Genomic DNA, 20171 nt, shown 5'->3' with positions numbered 1-20171 from the left:
AGGGTGCAGTGATCCACCGCATCCCGTGCTCCTGGATGTGCCGCCCGAGGAAGCCCATACGGGAGGCACTGGGGGCAGAGGGGATGTAAAAAACAAATCAGGGAAGGAGGAAGGCAGGGAATGCCAATGGATGCCGTCTGAGCGCCAACAGCACTGCTCAGCACCTGCAGAAACACAGATTGTGCTTTGCGGTGTCGACAGAACAGGCTTTGTGTTTCAGATAGCAATTAATTATCCTCATGTAGCTGAGGGACAAGCCCTGCTGACCTATAAAACCCAAAGCTCATGAGTATATGCTACAGGAATTACTTCAAAAAAAAAGGATAATAACCCTTCAAAATGAAATAAGAAGGTCTTGTCCTTCAGGTTGATTGTGGTTTTAGTCCAGATATTACAAAATGCTATTGAATGCTCTTGACTTTTTTGTTGTTTGTTTTTATATTGCAGGTGATTGCATCGTAACATTGTAAAACATTATGCTGTTTTTCTGACATGGTACCACACAAACCAGCAGAATTATTTTTGGAAACTGGTTAGAGCATGAACAAAACCACTTGCATTTACTACAATCACCCACTTAGCAATTCTGTGATTATAAACACGCAGAATCTGAAGGCAACGTACCCGCGCCAGAAGTCACGTTGCCCTGCTCTGAAAGATTTTAAACTAAACAAGAATTTCCATATGCCTCCAGAGTTATCAAAACTACATCAATTAGATTTAAAAAAATTAAAGATGTTAGAGATTAATTAGAAAAATGCAGTTGCTGCATGTCAACATGCAGGAGGAGGAAAGGGAGGAAACCAAAACAACGCTGTAAAAACTCAGGGGGGCGGATTTATACCCTTTATCTCATTTTCCTGAGCTAACGGTGGCACTCGGGTCAACCAGGCTTACAGCAGGTTATTATTACTGCTCCACATACGTTGAGATAAAAGCTTTCATCTCCTCCATAAAAAACAAAGGTACAACACAGGACACAAACAACTGACATTAAGCATTACGGTTTTAGGTCTCCCTAGGTGTGACTGCAATTTAACGTGCAAATGTCAAGTTTCTTTTGTACAGAAGACACAAATCCCTAGAGCTGCACAGGGGGAGGACACTGGTGGCAGGGAGGGGGACGCAGCCCCCACATGTCCCCAGTGGTGAGCAGGTCCCTGCCCACCTGCTCTACAGGGGACAGCTGGCTCTTCGCTCCCACCACGCTGCGGCACTTCGGAGACCTTCAGCATGCTGGCCTCAACCCTGCAAACATTTGGACCTGATTTAAGTCATACACGCTGATGTTAAGCCAAAGGCAAACAGCAACTAAACCCACAGCATTCAGAGAGCACTGTACACTGACAGTCACTGGTTTCAGTGATAACACACGGGAACAGACAAGGCCACTTAATCTGCTTTTCCCACTATAAAAGAAACATATATTCAGAGCCAGCAGTGTGCCCAGGTGGCCAAGAAGGCCACCAGCATCCTGGTTGTATCAGCACTAGTGTGGCCAGCAGGCCCCGGGCAGTGACCGTCCTGCAGAGTGCCGGGGGCTGGACTGCACCAGCCTGCTCTGACACAGGACAGCTTTTTTGGGTACCCAACACAAACACCGAATTCTGCCAGATATCAGCTACTCCCGCTTAGCAAAGGGAAGAGGGTTACCATGCTGCACCCATATGAGAAATCGCTGGCTGGTATTGCACAAGCTTCGCTTTTCTGATGCTGCCCTTGAATGGAAGGAGTTTCTGTAAGGTAGGAGAACTTGTACATGTTCTACATTAAGTATTACAGGAAATACAAGCTGAAAGTCATACATAAAATGTGGGTGTCTATGTGACCTGATTCAGCAGGGAGGGAAGCGAGGAAACAATGACCCCAGCACACTACAAGCCTTGGTGAAATTGTAAAACAAAAAAACCCAAAACTACATGGAAACTTACGAGTACCAAATCACCAAAGATATCCAGGTAAGTCTAAATGAAAGAGAATATTTACTTTCTCCCCCTGTTTCATTTAATGTATGTTGTTCATGCAAAGCCGGTGTCATGCCCGCGTGCACACTGATGTGCCAGGGAAGGAGATTCACACAACGCACCCACCACAGCAGACATGGAAGAGATTTGCTTCTGGAGACAAGAATGATCATGGGTTGGGGGGTGCTGGGTTTTGTTTTAATGCAGAGGAAGAAAACCAGCAAGCGAAACAGGGTGCAATTTACTGCTCTTTCACTGAGCCGCTCTTGGGACAACACAATAAAATCCTGCTGCTCTCCGCAGTCAAGCTGACACATTTTCAATCTCCCTTGAAGCATTTCTGAACATATAAACAAAACTTCTTATTGAATATAAATGGGAAAGAATATTTGCTTAGCTCAAATATGTATTTTTACTTAAACTTGGGGATGGGGGTTGGTATGGAAAAAACGTTTTCAGGACAACGCAAGTGAGCAAGGTGGTATCCTGCAAATTGAGGTTCTGCAAAACAGTCTCCAGACTTCAGGCTATTCAAATTACTCATCAGTTTCCAATAAAAGACAGTGAACCTAACAGGTCTATGAGAATCACGAGCAAATGGCACAGACCTTCCTCATTTCTTGCAAATAACTAAACCGTCAGGAAACTTCTCAGTGCCAGGATAAAACCACAGAGAAACCATCAACAATGTTATTTGCCTCTTTTTGTCCAATTAAATATGCCTCATAATACTGTAGCCTACGTTGCAAGTTGTACATAATATAAAATATACATCGTGTTCAGCTCCACCAAGTCAATACTGGTTTTGGTGTGTAAGAAATCGCATTTCCTTATTTTGTGCACTTTAATCTGCAGAAACTTAGTGTTATATTCTCTTTTTCACAGTTAATGATATGATAAAGCTTATGCCAACGAGTTGAGCAGTCTCTATGATAGCAAACTTTTACGGTACTTTCACAAGACATATATTGTAATAAAAGCCTGAACATATGTGGGACAATCTTTGTACAATCTTGCTTTAAAAAAAGTCACTGCAAAATGACATTTGCTTCTGCTTTGTAGTTAAAATCAGTATATAGTACACATATTTGCTAAATTTGTTGAAAGGCAGTTGACTGAATGAGAATATCATGCAAAGTGAATTGCTTTCCCTTCAGGCATTAATTATCAGTGTATCTTGACTGCTCTCCTCCACTCTTTACATCCTCTGATATTCCATCTCTTCCCTTGATTGGAAGCAACCAACCTATAAATAGATTTTTTTTGGCAGTAATTGGGAATAAAACTGACTAGCCTGGACGGTAATCATTTGGAAAATTTAGCCTCCAACTAAGTAATTGTGCAGGTTTTGGATGCCTGATATACTCCCTTACTGCCTCTAAAGGTTATTTTGTGTTTAATGAGTCTTTGTGGGTTTAAGGTAAGGCAAAAAAATATTCAAAAGCTTCAAAACAGAGTAGCCAGACTCTGTACATGATACACTGGTTCACTGATCCGATATTCTGGAGCACATATGACTGCCACAGAAATGAACCAAGCGTTAAGAGAGTGTGACCGGGATGTATCTGTGTGGGGTAAACACTCACCCGGGATGCAGCCAGGAGTGGGGTCCTGTGCTGAGCAGGAGGAGGAGGATGCTGAGCTCCCCTCTCGCTCAGCTGCGCCTGAGGCAAGGGCTGAGCTGCTTGCGCTGCTCCCCGGGGTACCCGTGGAACTGCAACCCTCGGAAGGGCTCTGCAAGACATAAAAATATATGAGGGGTTATAACAATCAGCTGTAAGGTAACATGCATTACATGAGTATCTGAGGAGACATTGCTCACTTCTGCAATGCAGCATTCCCGAACACACAGTAAATTCTTCCCTCTGGTGTGCCAATAAAATCCAGGAACAACTTTATACCTCCTGAACTCAGGTTACCATCCACATACCCATTTACCCAAATTAAGTTTGACACACGCACCAGTTCCTTTTAAAGAAGTATCTTTGAGTAAGAATCTTATTTTATATATAAAATTTATTTAAATTATTATAATGAAAGCATACAATAGTTATTTTAAGTCCAAATAAATTAAGTTTTAACTTAAATACAAACTTTTTTTTTGTAACAGGGGGCTTCAATATAGCAAAAGATGCAACCCATGTAATTAATATTGCACAGTTTCTCATTTATTTGGAACAAAAAGCCAGTTACTGAGAAATTAAGCACAGTCCAATCAAACAAAACAATTTACATTAACACCTCTAGCAGCAGCGTCCACAGATCACGTATCACTTGGTTCTCTAACTGCTGAAATAGTTTCTTGTAGAACGCTGCAAGAAATTTACAGGCTGGAAGTTTATTCTGCTAAAGGACAGACCCTGTGCATGCCAATGAACCTCTGGCGGCATGGTATCAGGTGAAAATCACTCAGAAACTGGCCTGGATACTCTTACTGGATGGGTCCCAGACACATTAGACCTACCCAGCAAATCCACACTGATCTGTGCAGGCACAGCACCCTCTCCCTTTCTATTTTCTACTTGTAAAGACAGCAGCCTGACATGGCCCATTCTGCCTCCAAACAGCGCACAAACACGTAGCTACGAACTTCAGTGCTGGCGCTTGCACCACCACGAGTCCATCTCTTCCAGCACGGGCTGCACCAGCCAACGCAGGATGATCACATCTCCTGGAGGGTGCTCTTCCCTCCGGTGTTCTTCTTCCCCACCAGTGACGTCCAGCAAAGGAAGAGGAAAAATGAGACAGAAAACGAAGTGAAAGCAAACAGTGAGCAGACAGAGGAGAAAACCAGGAAAAGGAAAGATAGCTAAAAGAACTGATTTAGACTCAGCTCAAAAGAGAGACTAGATGGTGCAATCGAAGCCATGTGGTGAAAGGCAAGGAACAGAGGGGTCAGCAAGAGCCACATCTACTGACCAGGCCCTTCTGTACAAACATGCTGGGAAAACTCAGCAAGATCAGTTAAGATTTGTGTGAGCAGAGAAACGCCACAGCTGAGGCACTGAGGCCCTGGTTAGGACAGGCGTAATTTGCATTTCAGCATTTGCCTGCATAAAAAGCTCCAGGAACAAGGGGGATGATAAGAATAGTTATTAGCCAACATTTTCTAAAAAAAATTTTTCAGTATCTAAATAATTGTTCAGATTCCTTTTTCAAAGCCAACTCAAGATCCCAAGTTTCAAAAATCATTGGAAAGGTGCTGGTAAGTCATTGGACACTTTTGCCTAAAGCAACATCATCTCTCTGACAAAAATTTACCAGAAGCACAACCTACCACAAAGAAAACAACCTTCTAGTTACACGACAAATTCTTTTTCAGACAAAGCAAGCATGTCTTGTCCATGCAAACCAACCACTAAGAGTATATTTTTGAAAGTCCCATTACATTTTGCATTTTAAGGTCGATAATTTTATTGTTCTGAGACTAGAACAGGATTATCTCCCTTTCAAGCCCCATTTGAAGACAAGTGGTGATTAATCCTGAAAAAACAGGAATTTGTTGAATTGTTTTCTTAGAAAAAGATAAATACTACAGCAAAATCCATCAGGACTTCCATATCTCACCTCCTCCTTCATTCCCCATCTGTACCACAGCTATTCTGTACATTGCTCTTCATGAAATAAAAGGATTTACAGATAGCATTTTCTTAGTCTAGTGAAGCAATAATCCAAGCAGGGAAAAAGTGCAAATCCCAGCATATGTTGGCCTCAATTTTTCAAGACATTTTAAAGTCAGGAACAACACTGCAGAAACCATCCAGACCTATCCCAGCAAAAGATCATCTGCACAGGAAAAGCCTTTTGGAACATTCTTAAATAGTAAATACTACATATGACTCCTGAAAGGGCTTAATCCACTACGGCATTATAGCAAGACCTGAAAAAAACAATGCAAGGCCTTGACACAACTAACCCACTGCTCAGGTATGAGTATTATGAAGCCTCTCCTATGGAAAGAGCTGCAAAAACACGTACTTTACAGCCTACGGTATGGGAAAGGGAAGAATAAAATCAAAATGCTCAGGCATCTAACATTTCACTTGTTTATTTTGAAGATACAGCCTAGGCACATTTTTAGCAAAACCTCTAGAAAACCCAATACACACCCCCACATTTTGATTATTAAGATGTACAGCGTCACTTCTGTGCCACATTCCTGCAACATTTAGTATCCAAACTAATAAAAAATTCTTTCTAAAGGAGCCAATCAAATTCAGACATGTTATTTCTTGTAGCCCTGAGCAATACATATTTTGCCCCAAAAACTATTCCAAATCACATTGTTTTGAATAATCAGTTCATTGACATTCCTGTGCTAAACAAAACATCATTAGTAATTTATAGAAGCTGCACCAAGAGTAACAGTTCAGAAAAGCCCAGTGTGAGATAAATTAAGCCTAGACCTTCATGAAAATCATTAAAAGGTTGCCATAATGATACGCCCAAGAATTAGCATTCAGATAGGCTGAGCAGGAACCCTGCCAGATGTCAAGCCACCCTTATCTCAAATGCTTAATACCATAATGCTGTATCGGGCTTGTGCACTGGTTTTGGAGAGACGCAGCCAGTGTGCTGGGAGGACTGGTTTTGAGAGGCTGCTGGAATCCGGAGCAAGGGGGAAAATCGACTGCCAGAACTCCTGCAGTGCAGGAACACCCTGATTCCCTTTACCAGGGCACCTCTGTGCTCCCCCTGTCAGGCTGTTTTCCATCACCATTTGCAGAGCCATATAACTGTCCTTAAATCACCCAGCGTGGGTGACCCACCGCAGGGACAGCAGCACAGCCCAGTCTGCTCCATCTTCACCACCACTTTGTCTACAGGGTATTTTTTTGCCCACCTTCCATCTCCCCAGGTGAGCACATGTTCCCCCTCCTTTCATGTCCAGATTACAAATATATCCACACAAGCTTTTTGTTCCCATGCTCGAGGTCTGTACATTAGCAAGGGCTGATGCTTTCTCCCTCCTTCAGCCTCCGAATTCTTCTGTATTTCAGATCTTTCCACATTATCTTACACCTCAGAGACATGACCTTGCACCATGATGCCATCATTTACTTCATCCGTTTGCTTTCATCACTGTTTGCATATCTTTATCGTATTATTCATTATTCTCCACATGGTTTTACAGCCAAGAAATGTATGAATTAAGCAACATACATGAAAGAGCACTATGAAATTAAGGCACATCATCCTCAGTTGTCCATATTAGCCATAGAAATGATGGAGGGAAGTGGTCTATGGCAGCCTAATTAATTTCCTGTTACCCTTCAACCAATTACTAGGGGTTTGGGGATGTTTTTTTTAAGCATAATAACAGGAAGGAATATTCTTTGTAGATTTACTTAGTGAGGAAAAAAAGAAACAGTGTAACTCTGAGTGAAGAACTTAAAATTTTACACATTTTACAAACAACTTCATCTACCTGAAAGAGTATTTATTAAACAGACTCATAACTTCCAAATTAAGTCTCTTTCCAAAATACTTAAATATAAAAATGAAATAGGCCTCCACAATGTGTAGCAGTCTATATACTCATACCCAAGTGGGTTTCATTTTGAAAACCACTGAACTAACACTCCAGTATGAAGATGAGGATTCCAGAAAACAGCTACTGCCTTATGTCCTTTTTCCAAAATAGAAAGATGACAACTCGTTTTGTTTAGGAGAACGATGATTTCAGTCATAAAATATTCAAGTTTATTTTTAATCTTCACGATAGTAAACGTGAAAGGATTGGTGAAAACAAGCTCCAGCAACCAGCTATTTTTACACAAGTTTTGTGCCACGTGGTAACGCTATTTGGCTGTGGTTTACTATCAAATTGACAGCCACCTCCTGAGGATCTTCGCTAGTGCTGGGAAGGTTCCTGTTCTTCCTGTTGGTTTGATTAACTCAAATCCAAAACCAAGACAATTTTTTTAACGTCATCTGATTGTTGCATTGCTTTGTTCTTACTTTACAGTGACAACAAATGAACGCTGAGGATATTTTTCTCAACTTGTTTTTGTGTGTGACTATAATCTATGAAAAATATTCCAAGGCACAGCCCAGGTAACTGGGAATCTCACCACACAGGAAGGGGTTGCAGAGGGATATTGAAACACAGACGGGACATCAATCAAGAAAGTTCTTTGAAGATCCTTTCCTTGGTGCTTAATATCAAGCTGTTTCTACTCACTGCTGAATATAGGAGTCGGAAGAGCACACACAGAGATCCCAGCAAAGCTCCTCTCCCTCCAGGCAGCGTATGGGGGAGAGCGGAGCAGAGGCAGCGCCGGAGCCCCAGCACAGCCCGCCAGCCCCAGCCATGAGGGCAGAGCTGCCTTCAAATTCGGCTGCTCCTCGCCATTCCAACTGTGCCTGCCCCGCAAAGCCTGGACGCTCTGGAGAGAAGAATGACCAGTTCACCCACACACATCACTGGCTTTTGTCTACAGCAGCCAGGAGTGCAGCCCAGAGCAGACCTGCAGTGGTAGTTGGTGCTGAGCTCCTGCCATCCCTACACACACATTTCAAAGAGACTTTTCTTTAAACTAGTGTCACCCCTGACCTGCAGACTGAATGGCCGTAGTGGTTACAGCACATGGGTACAGGTCCTGGAGCACAGATGCCGTTCAGCTCCATCCATGCACTCCCGCTCTCCCACTGCAGCGACAGCGAGGACTGAGATTCACTCCAGAAGCGCAACTCCTGCTCCAAACTGCGACGCTAATGCAGATGCATCAACTCAGAAATACACCCATGTTGGAACTGGTTTTAATTAACAAAATAAACGTATTCAGTCCTGAACAGCAAAACGTCAGCACTCAGTGCTTTTGCAGCCAGGCTGCAGGGTGAGGTTTGAGGTTTAACTGCGGCGGTTCGAGCGAGGCCAGGAGCAGCACCCGGAGCATCTCCTGCCTCTTGCCCCCCAGCAGCTGCCAGACCCAGCGCTGCCCCCTCCTCCCTGCCCACTGTCCTGAGGCCAACGTTAATCCCTTCGCTTGCCAAAATCTCTGCAGTTCCCAGCACTCATATATGTACAGCGTCTTTTGAGTTTTCCTTTCCCCATCTGAAACAGGTTAGTGTTTATCTCCTTTACACAAAAAAATGGATGCTGCAGATATTTGGTAAAAGAGTGAGAAAACCCACTTAAAATTCATTTGCTTTACCTGGATGCATATGCAGCAGCAAATAGCTGGATTTTTGTCTTCATCCTGTTTTCAATAAGCTTTTTTTGCATACTTGTTGGAACTTTTTATCAGATCAATAAAACAACAGTTAACCGGTTGGAGATTTGGAACTACTGTTGCTCAGCTTTTCCTGCCAACGCTCTTTTAGTTACCAACAAACTAAAAGAACAACAAACTAAATGGGGAGAAAGACTCGCGCTTGCTGTTCTGGAGAACTGCCAAGCTGCCAACAAAACCTCGCACGTGCTCCTGAATTCCACATCTCTCTCGCTGCTGTGCAGGCAGTTGGCCACGCTCTGCTATATTTAAGTGGTACAGAGCTCAAAAGAGTCTGAAAGAGGAGATGTAGAAAAGGAATTCTGCCTTGCACAGCCCCCAACATTACGTAACTCCCAAAAACCCTAACTGAAAGTTGAGCAGAGAAAGCCCTTTTCCTTTCTTCTATCTGTGAATGTATCCTTCAAAGCATCACAATGCTATAGTGACATAAACAAATAAACCTTCACATATATTAAGGATTTATATGTCCTATCCATGAAGAATCAAGTGTTTTTTGCCGAAGGAGAAAATAATTAATAGCCTCAGTGCACAAATACACAATACACATGCAACGCAGCGGCATGCAGATGCACAGGCGTCACATACACAATCCATATGATGCACAAACACAAGTACTGCCCCTTACCTGTCCTTGGCACTGAAGGCACAGGCTCAGGTAACCCCCAAACTAAACCACCACTTGTTACAGGATGAGGGTTTGAGGACCAGCAGTTAACAGAGGCAGCTGCTTCAAAATCACCGAATTCCAAAGCGATCACACCGACCCCCCTGGCCGCTGCTTACAAACTTGCGAATGACAGTGAAGATGGTGGTGTATAGATACCATATGTCACCAAGTCACGCAGAAGACAGTAATTATAATGTATGCAATTTCTGTCCTGCAAACACACTACGACAAAGCTACGCCCTTACAGATTGGAGTGATATCACTCGCAGCAGCATCAACAAGAGCTGCCCATCCACTGTCTTCCCAGCCAGCTAAGGGGACCAGTAACCCAGCTCTGTCATTAATAGCAACCCAATAATAAAGCCAAAATGTGATGGGTCAAAACCAGGCAGAATCTAATACTTGCAAAGTATGTAATTTTCACAAAATCATGATTTTATGTTTTTTTCCATAATCTTGCTGTGCCTTGGATAGAGAATTTCTGTCTCCGCTGTCCTTGAGCAGGCACAGCCACCGCAGCCTCTGGGTCCAGGTGCGGAGCCTCCCCTGTAACGTTACTGCGGCAAAACGAATACATAGCATTTCTGGCTGTACGCTGCCATATTCTCACTATGCAGGACCCAACAGGAGGCCACGTACACACGGCAGATACGGACCTGCCAAGGGGCAGCCAGAGATCTGAACAAGAACTTCTTTCCCAGCAGGAGCTGGGACTGGCTCCCGGTGCTGGGGACAGCGTGGCCGGAGCCCATCACGTTCAGCTGCCCAGATGCTCAGGCACAGAAGATGTGGCACATTTTTGGTATTTGTTATTATTTATTATTTTGGTATTTATTATTATTTTTTATTATTTTATTATTATATTTTTTATTATTTTCTATTTATTTTTTATTTTATTATTTTATTACCTTCTCTTTAGCTCACCACCTTACAGGGCCAGGCTACTGGGGAAGGAAACCCAGACTCCAAGACACCTGTTTTCAGATCAAGTGACAATTATGCTCAAATAAATTGATATTTAGTGATTAAAGGCCTAGAGGAAATAGAAGATATGGAACTTGAATGACTCACTGAGTTTGGGCCTCAGTAACACAGGCCCAATGTAAATGAATGCAAAGCTTCATTAAACATGTGGCTTCCTAAGGAAGGAGCAGCAACCTTCTGTTTGTCCACTGGATCTGTGGCTTAATGAAACAGCAGATTGGAAATGTGCTGAAAACACCAGAAATTCCCACAGGGAATTCTTTTTAGTCTGAACTGTTCTATAAATAATTCAGTATAATTGACAAGAATCCCATTAAAAAAATAGTGAAGTCATCTTCAACTTTTAGTTAGAATTTAAAGTAAAAATTTCACCTAATCTGATGCAATCAATACGAAAGTCACTCCCAATACAGAGCAAATACAGAACAAAAGAAAAAGGCAGATGAAAAGGAGCAGCTGGTTGCCTGAGATCAGTGAGCTGTGAAACTAAGCATTTAAATGTTTACAACTGTAATGGTTTTTGCTCTGAAGTTTTCTGCATTGTCTACAACATGCTGAAGGCTGACTGGAGCTACAAGCAAATGAGCTACAGAAATAGCTGAAAGTCAATCATCAAAACGAGGTACCTCACACCCAGCAATACATACGGCAAGTTTTTAGCCTCTCCTGGTCATAACAAAGCTCGGAACACTGGGAGCATCTGGCCATCATTAAAATGAAAGCCTAGGGAAGGGTCTGCGTAAATTTAATCCTACTCATTACGAGAGAAGGATACTGCAGACAACACAACTGCTTCATTTTTCTGTTTGACTTCAGAGCCTGTTCGTGATTTTGAAATCTTTTTACTTTTACTTGAAACAATCGGATAAATCGAACCCTGGAAAATAAACAGCCCTTTATCTCCAGCATCCCCAGAGATCACAGCCAGCTCTGTGTCCTTGGGGGAACATGAGCAGCTAACGGTTCACTATTCCTAGGGTGCAAAGCAGCTTAATTAACAAAAAGCAATGGTTTTACAGAAGTTGTTTCTTGGTGCAAGTTAATGGTGCACAATATTGCTAGATGAGCCCCCACACCAGCCCCCCAGCCCAGCCCTGCACTGAACTCCCCCATGTTCTTGCCCATCTCAGCAGAGCAACCGAATCCACTGTAAAATGCATCAATTCTGGCTTTCTACACTTTGTTCCTACCCCATCTCTCACTGATCTTATACAAAACATCCACTCATTTACCATTCCTCTGTGGGGTTGAACAGGAACGCTTCCATCTTTTAATAATCTTGTAAATTTATAACAAAACTCTTAATGTATTTACACATATAAAGAAAGAACCAGGAAATATGAGACATACTTTCATTATAATATCCTTGGGTCTCACCTAGAATTTCAGTTGTATTTTATCTATTCAAGCCACTTTGATAGCGTAGAAATACATTTAACAGCAAAAAGTTTCCACATCTATGGCAAGTGAAATCCTGTGGCATACATGAATTATTACAATGTAAAGTTTAGCAGAATAAAGTTAATTGAAGGTCATCCATTATTTTCCTTTTCTTTCCTTTTTTCCTCTTTTTTAATAATTTGAAGTACCTCCAACTGTCTATCAGCATGAGGGAAAATAATTTTATTAAAGCGGATGGAATTAGCATGAGATAAGTAAAGGTTAAATGTCAGGATGGAGACTGGAGGCTTAATCTTCCTTCAACATATAGCAGACCAGCAAAAAGAAGTGAAAAAGGTACATTTAATCAAAAGGAGGAAAAAAGAACTTTTGCATCAAAAATATGCTTGCAAATTCAAACAGATTGAGATCTGGATCAAAGATAAGGTTTCCAGTTAATTATGACTATTCAGAGCTTAGACTTTCTTGCAATGGGTTAAGCCAACGAGATGAAGCAGAATCAGCTGCTCTAGACAGAGGCGAGTTGTGCTGCGTAAACACGCGGGTGCAGAGGAGCCGGCCTGTGTAACTGGAGCCTGTGCCACTGGAGAACACCCCAAACCAGCCATTAAATCACACAAACATAGAACGGTTTGGGCTGGAAGGGACCTTAAAGACCATCCTGTTCACGGGCAGGGATCTTTTTCACTAGATCAGGCTGTTCACAGCCCTGTCCAACCTGACATGGAATTTAACTTCAGCATCATCCTCATAAAAGAGCAGACAAAACAGGCTAGAAAAGAATACAGCTATTTTGAATGGCATCTTTTACACAAAGCAATCTACAATTATTTTAGATTATAATAAGTTATAGTTAATATAAAGTATGACGAATACATGGAAGAAACCGAAATACAAAACAAGATAATAATTTAGATAAGATCCTAAGTGAAACATAGTTAATGAAGCTGAGAAACGTAAGTGGGTTACTCTAGATCACAGAGAAATAGAGCTCTTGAAAAAGCAGACAGAAAACATTAGAAAAGAGTACAATGTAACATTTCTAAATAAATACAAGTGGAATATAAGTTTAGCTATTGCATTTATTTTGACAATAAAAATGGGTTGTGAAGAGAAAGAATAGCCTCATCATTATACTGGCTGCTGTTATCTCCAAGAGTAGGCACCAAGATTGGATCATACGCATTTAATATTTTTCATAATTTCAGTATTATCTGTACGAGCAGCCGCTCATCCTCTCATTGTCACTCCCTGGAGGCACCTGCAATTGTGCGAGCAGAATAATTTACCATCACATACAATAAGCTAAAAACTTGGGGATGCGGCGTTTGTAGGAACGGCATCACAACACAGGCTCAGCTCAGAGACAGGGATGTGATTTGCATGTTACTTCTCCCAATGACAATACTCAATTTAACTATTAACTAATATTTACTTATTATTTAAGAAATGTAAGAGACTGAAAGAGCGATCACAAAAGCCCAAACCAGGGCTGACATAAGTTAGTAAAGACAGTGCTTGTGCCCTACACAGGAGTGACTGTGAAATCATAATGCAAGAGAGACCAAGGTCTTTATTTTTAATACTTTCAACAATCCTATAGTGGAGAACTTTTCTATTATCAAGTTTCATTAAGAATGATTAGAAACACAAGTATAGATAGAATGTAATATGGTATTATAAACTGACTAAAGTTTTCAAGAAGTAAAAATATTTTAAATGGAAGTGTTTCCATTCCATCAATATATCTCTTCTGAACTAGTGCTGACCCCCTGCACTTCTTGGCCAACACTGGGTAAGACACGCAAATATTCTACCAACCCATATTTTTGTATTCAATAAAAGTCATTTGCATGTGCTAATTATATATAAAAATATGCACAAAAAAATCTGTGTCATAAACTTTTTTAGATTCTTCTAAAAGGCAAGGTTTTTATAGAATTTCCAATACAGAGAATTGCTACAATCCCAGGACAACTGTCTGTTTCAGACGAACTCTAAATAGTATTAAATTCAGTATACCATATGCTTCACTCTGTCTGCCACCTTCAGCTTTTAGTTTCTGAGCTGCAGAAAATAGTATGCTAAATCGCAAGATGTCTGGTGGTAAAATCACGTCAGATTTCTCTCTCCAGAGCAGAGCGATGTCGGGTTAAAAGCACACCTCAAAGAGTCTTCATTTTAAAGGTTATTAAAGAAACCCTCCCATCAAAGCGTGAACACATTAAGCCTCATTACACTGATGTTCTTCAAAGCAAAAGGGATGTAAATGCAGCTAAAACACACACAGTCGTTACTGCCCCTGTGCTCCTGGGGCCGGGCAGGCTGCGGCTCAGTGCTGGCCAGGACACGTCATGCTGCGGGGAGCGGGTCCAGCGGGGTGTCCCATTCACCCACAGCCGGCCCGTCCACCCGGCCGTGACACTGGTTGGACCGAGGCCAAGGGAGCTCGGGTTTCATTCTGCAAAACTGTTAGTGTCTGGAAATTCATCTTCTAACGCCAAAGATGGATTGGGTTGAATTTTTCCAGACTACCGAGTCCCAAAAGAGAAGGTGATGAGCAGGCTTTGCTAAGGGAATGTGTATAAGAAACACAGCAAGAGGAAAACATTCCTATCGCCAAACTGGACATCAACTCTCAAGTATTTCACCTGCAGCAATGGAAAGCCTGACATCCTCAATACCTCACCTTGTATTCCTCCCTAGTATCCCTGGCAAGACAAAACAACTTCAATGTTAGGAAAATTGTATTCCTTTAGATGCTCTGATTATGAAAAGGCTTCTACCTCCCAGCTCCAGGCCCTCTCTCAAGCACCCTGCATTTCTCCACATTGTTATTAGGGCTCTGGTATTGAACACAGTAATTCTATTCTTCTGTTGGAATGACTTGAATTGCATCAGTGATGCATTGCTGCCTTCAGAGAAGGTGACTGTGACTCAGAGACGGTCACCAGACCAACACCATCTTCACAATGGTCTTGCAGCAAGAGCACTGTTTAAATTGCTGTGTAATTGGGAAAACATGATTAAACTTAGCACTGCCTCTTCCTCAGTAATACAGTATAAACCTCTCCAAAATAAGGTAACTTTTTTGAAAAAGCTTTATCAGGAGAAAAAGGATTTACCTTACATCCAGCTCCCTTAAAATCTTATCTGCCTCTGGAAAGCACAGATTAGGTGGCTACATTTCCAATACCACATGCAGCTTCTGTGCAGCTGTGTTTCTGCAGGAGTCAGGACCCTGTGGACTCACCACAACATGACCCCAGGACAAAGACTAAGCCTGGCCACTAACCACCATTCACAGAAGGGTCAGACACTGTTCCATTGCCGGCTGGTTTTCCAGGTTTGCAGCAACCACCAGTACTGATCATGCACAGGAGCATGTCCAGGAATCATGCTTGCTCTAACATCTCCAGATGCTGTAGCTTGACACAAAACACCCTGAGGCCAATAAAAGCCTTTTCATTTCATCACTGGAATTGGCATCAAGTTTGGTATCAGGTTTCACCTCCAAAAATAGTTCTTGCAGCTCAGGCAGTTCATTTTCTTCCCAAGCTGTTTGGCAGCAAGGAAGCACTTGGTGATGGATGATCTAAAAAGCTGGTTAATTAGACAGGGAAATACTTTGAACACCATATTAGGATGCACTGAAAACTTGCGCTTTCACATCTTTTGTCATCTGCGAACGCATGGGATGGGCTCAGCCCATGAGGTGAGCACCCCCAGCTCAAAAGCACCGGCCCCCCCGGCACAGCGAGGGGCTCCCGGCATCTCCCACAGAGCCGCTGGGAGTGACTGTGCCCCTCACGGCACCTGAGGACACTGATGGGACCCTGTGGGGAAGCCCAAATCCCTCAGCGCTGATGCATTTATTTTATAAATATATAGAGACCCTCAGCCCTCTGGGCTGTCACAAACTCATCACCCACACAGTAACTGACTCTGTTTGAACAAAAGCCCAGGATATGAATAACTGCTCTTTCATATTCTATGAAAATGAGAAATACTCTCTTTGTAAATTATTCATGACATTATTATTAAAAGTATCATTTAAAGAAATAACATTTTAAAAATATGATTGCATTAAAAACAGAATGCCAGTTTTATAAAAACATCTGTCTCTTTTTGTCTATCTTGAATTACAAGAGAAATTATTCTGAAATCATGCTTGTAACTCAAGACAAAACTCAAATCAATACATGATTTAATCATGTTTTATTCCTTCTACTGCTTCAGCCTGGGGTCAGGAAAGACCCTGAGAACATCCTGCTTGCTATTTTCCCAAGTCGTATTCACTCAACACGCACCTGTTTTTTAATTGCAACCTTCCAGCTTTCCCCAGCTGCAGGTCACAGCCAGGCTGCAGGAGCCAGCACGCAACCAGAACAAGCCATTCATTGGGGGCCGGCTGCAAACTGGACTGCAGCTTGTTGAAAGGCTTTTCCTCTAAGATCCTCTTCTGAAAATGCCAACAACATTATGATGGAAAAGGCAGAGTTAAATCTTTACGATACTCATCTTCTGTACCATCAAGGCAGCTCGGATACCGCACAGCCCAGCACACCTTCCTGCTAGAAATGCTGCTCTGTGTACAGCATCATGGCTTTGGACCATTCTTGTATGTTTTAGGGGAAAAACAGAATACTAGAAAATGTGGTATTTCACCAATACTAGATTAAGATTGTTGGTTTTTTTAAAAATTTTCTTTATTCAAGATGCTTCGAGATGTATCAAACATCATTTCAGGGTTGAGCAGTTGTTTTTCCTCACAGACCAATAACAGACTGATTTCCAAATACATGATACTGGTCGATGTCTAAAGTTACATGCACTAATCCCAGTGGATAAATTCTCATGCAGTATGTATGGAACCTTTTAATCCCTCAGCTTTTTCTAACAGTGGAAGAATTTCTGCAAATTCTTATTCTCAAGACAGAAATCTAGGTTCATGCTCTCTATCTAATCCCTATATTCTGCTCTACCATTTTAACCTCTCTCTGCTATCAATAGATGAAGCTGATGGCTTTGTTTTGACTTGTACTCCGGAAAACAGCTATAGTTCAATTAAAATCAGTAAGAATTTTAAAACTACATGCTAACATATTGTTGGAAAACAAACCGCTGATTTTTACTTTCCATGGGTCTCTATTGAGACATTCCATTTTCAGAGTATTTAATTAAACTTTTTAAAAAGCTGAAATGGATTTTATCTTGTAGGTTGGAAATGTAGTTTAAAGTTCAACTGAAGGAACTAATGGAAAACTGTGTTTTAGCTTGAGATTACGCATTTATCCAGCCATCCTTCCCTAAAAGGTCTGGAGGCAGGGCCCTGAACGCAGGCCCTCGCTGGGCCCTCGCTCACCGCTGCTCCCGCCTGCTCTGCAGGCCCAGGCCCACTGCCCTGTGCTGCCTTCACTCAGCCCCTCCTCCTGACTCTGCTCAAAACACACACTAATTTGCCATTTCTTACCACTTTTCACTGGTGATTAAATCTGTCCATTGCAGAGCATGTAGAGAGGCGTTTGTTTTTCAGGATACATAGAAGATTTCAGAAATTAAGTAAAGATAACAGAAGATGCCAGTTATATGAAAAAAATGGCACCTGGAGGATTGTATGGCAAGATAAACCTAGCCAGAAGTGTTTATTATTTCTTAGTAAACAGACATGCTGGAAGCTAAAACAGTGCTTTCTGCAAACAACCTAAGGATTTGTTTAGTAAGCTGAAAGCAAAATAGACAAATTTGCCTCAGTTACATTTATATGAAAGTTTACTTGAGTCCTAGTGCAAATCGCACAAAGGCAAATCACAGTTTATTTGCACAGCCAGAGTAACAGGTTCTCTTGACAATGTGCTTTGGTCCTACCAAAAGCCATGTTCTTGAACTGAACTAAAGATCTATCCCCAAGGCATAAAAATTGCCTTTTGCACTTTCTTTTCTTGCTTAATGGCCATTAAAAAAAAAAAATCCCTGCACTTGAAGAAGCATTTTACTCCATTATGCAGTAACAGTTAATTTACCACACTGAGAAAAGCACTATTTAAAGATCAATTTTACAGCTGGGACTGAAAAGAGAATGAAGACATTGAATGAACAATCATTCTGTTCAAGGAATTATGGCAGAATGAGGAGCTTGGTTTAGGGAAGTCCCACATTTAAAAGACTATACTGTCCACCCGAAAAAAAACCTGCCCTTCTATATGTTCAAGAAATGCTATACTGCAAATATACAGATTTGAATAAATAGTCATTGCTAACACTATCATCAAAACACCTCCCTCTAAGAGGCTTCGTTACCAGTGCTGCCAATCATACCTTGAAGTAAACCCACCACAAGTTAGTGGGGTCCAGATGTAAAGATAGGAAAACGGCGCAGAGCACCCCGCTGGTTGCTATCTGGATGTACGCTCCCTTGCTGTTTGGTTTTGCTTGTTCATGTTTTGTTGTTGTTGGGTTTTGTTTGTTTGGGGTTTGTTTGGTTTTGGGGTGTGTTTTCAGTTGGTGACTTTTTGGTTGGTTGTTTTTGTTTGTTTTCCACCTTCCCTGTGCTGACACCTCCCTTGCCACAAGTACCTTCCGATTCCTCATTTTCTAAGAAAATCTGAACCTAGAAGTAAATTTTGCAGCTTCATCTCTGCTCATCAAGTACTACAGAGAAGTTAAATATACCCCTTTTTCCTAGAAATATGACAAGTCTGAATCCGTCTGTAATCTAATTACTGCTCCAATATGTACTGTTCTCATACATATAATATAAATATACATTAAAAAAATAATAAATCAATGGTATTAACTAATACCTGCTTTGCTCCATTTTGAACAACTAACTTTCTGAGTGAGTCAAGGGTACAATAAATCTTTACAGTGATTCTCATGAATATGTAACCAAGCACACATCAATACACTCGCTCCAACGTGCATCCCTGGAGGGATTCTGTACATTGCTGTGATGATGGGAAGAGCACACTGACATCCACATTAGGGTTCTCATGTACACAGCTCTCCCAAAAATAACACATCTCGTGCCCTCTCGTTTCTTGTGCTGCCACACGGGAGAGCTCCTGCGCTCGCTGGGTGCCAGGTGCCCCGTCCTGTCCCCGCAGAGCCCCGCGCCACAGCCACCCAGCAACCCACACAGCCGCAGGTTATACAGCCAACCACAGAAACAGACAGGAAAGCACAGGTTGTCAGGAAGAGATGGAGTCTGAGAAACGCATCTGATGAGCTCTAACCATCCATCGTGGGAATATCACCAAATCACTCAGTTTATTTTTTTCTATCAGTACTGCGATGAATAAGAGAAAATACCAACAAAGTGAAATGTTCTTGCAGAGCCACACATCATTGGTCCTAGTTTGTATCTTGGCAGATGAGCTGCAGAAGCCTTAATAAAGTATACCCACCCAGGAAAAGTCAGAGAGTATCTGGAGTTCCTTCTAGCTTTATTTCAAATATTTGCTCTTTTCACATTCCCCAAATTAGTTATTTCTTCTGACATATCTCAATATGCAGTATTTTCATACAGGATAAAGAATTTCCTTTGCCTGTTCAGTAAACACTGTTTGGATTTTACCCTCAGACATGAGCATGAAGTCACAGAAGCTGCCTAGAAAGTTACTGTATTCACAAGCAAATACAGTGAACTGCGGATACCCACTATTTTTCTAACAATAACTCAACAGAAAATAAGACCACTGCAAAGCATCACCAGTAATGCACCAGTTTATTATAAACTGTGCACTTTTTCACTGCTGCTTTCACAGAATCAAGCTTTGAAGCAGAAAGAAGAACTCAGAACAACTACCAGTCCCATTCCGAGAGCCGGGCAGTTCTCATGGTGCTCCCACTGCAGTATCTGAGATACCGATCCCATCCTCAGCAGCTGCTGTCACACACAAGTGCAGAATGTGCTGC

The 20171-nt window shown here is 41.8% G+C and overlaps 1 long non-coding RNA gene across 1 annotated transcript in view; it reads right to left on the bottom strand.

The window, feature by feature from the left end:
• Positions 1-20171, bottom strand: part of LOC309443258 — a 94357-nt gene that overhangs the window by 55002 nt on the left and 19184 nt on the right. Inside the window, exon 4 of the long non-coding RNA XR_014184772.1 lies at positions 3551-3698. This is a non-coding gene — a long non-coding RNA (uncharacterized lncRNA). The remainder of the gene's footprint in view (positions 1-3550; positions 3699-20171) is intronic.

The sequence above is a fragment of the Streptopelia decaocto genome, assembly GCF_964273445.1.
Source record: "Streptopelia decaocto genome assembly, chromosome: 8".
Lineage (NCBI taxonomy): Eukaryota > Metazoa > Chordata > Aves > Columbiformes > Columbidae > Streptopelia > Streptopelia decaocto.
This window is presented reverse-complemented; position numbering and strand designations above follow the sequence as displayed.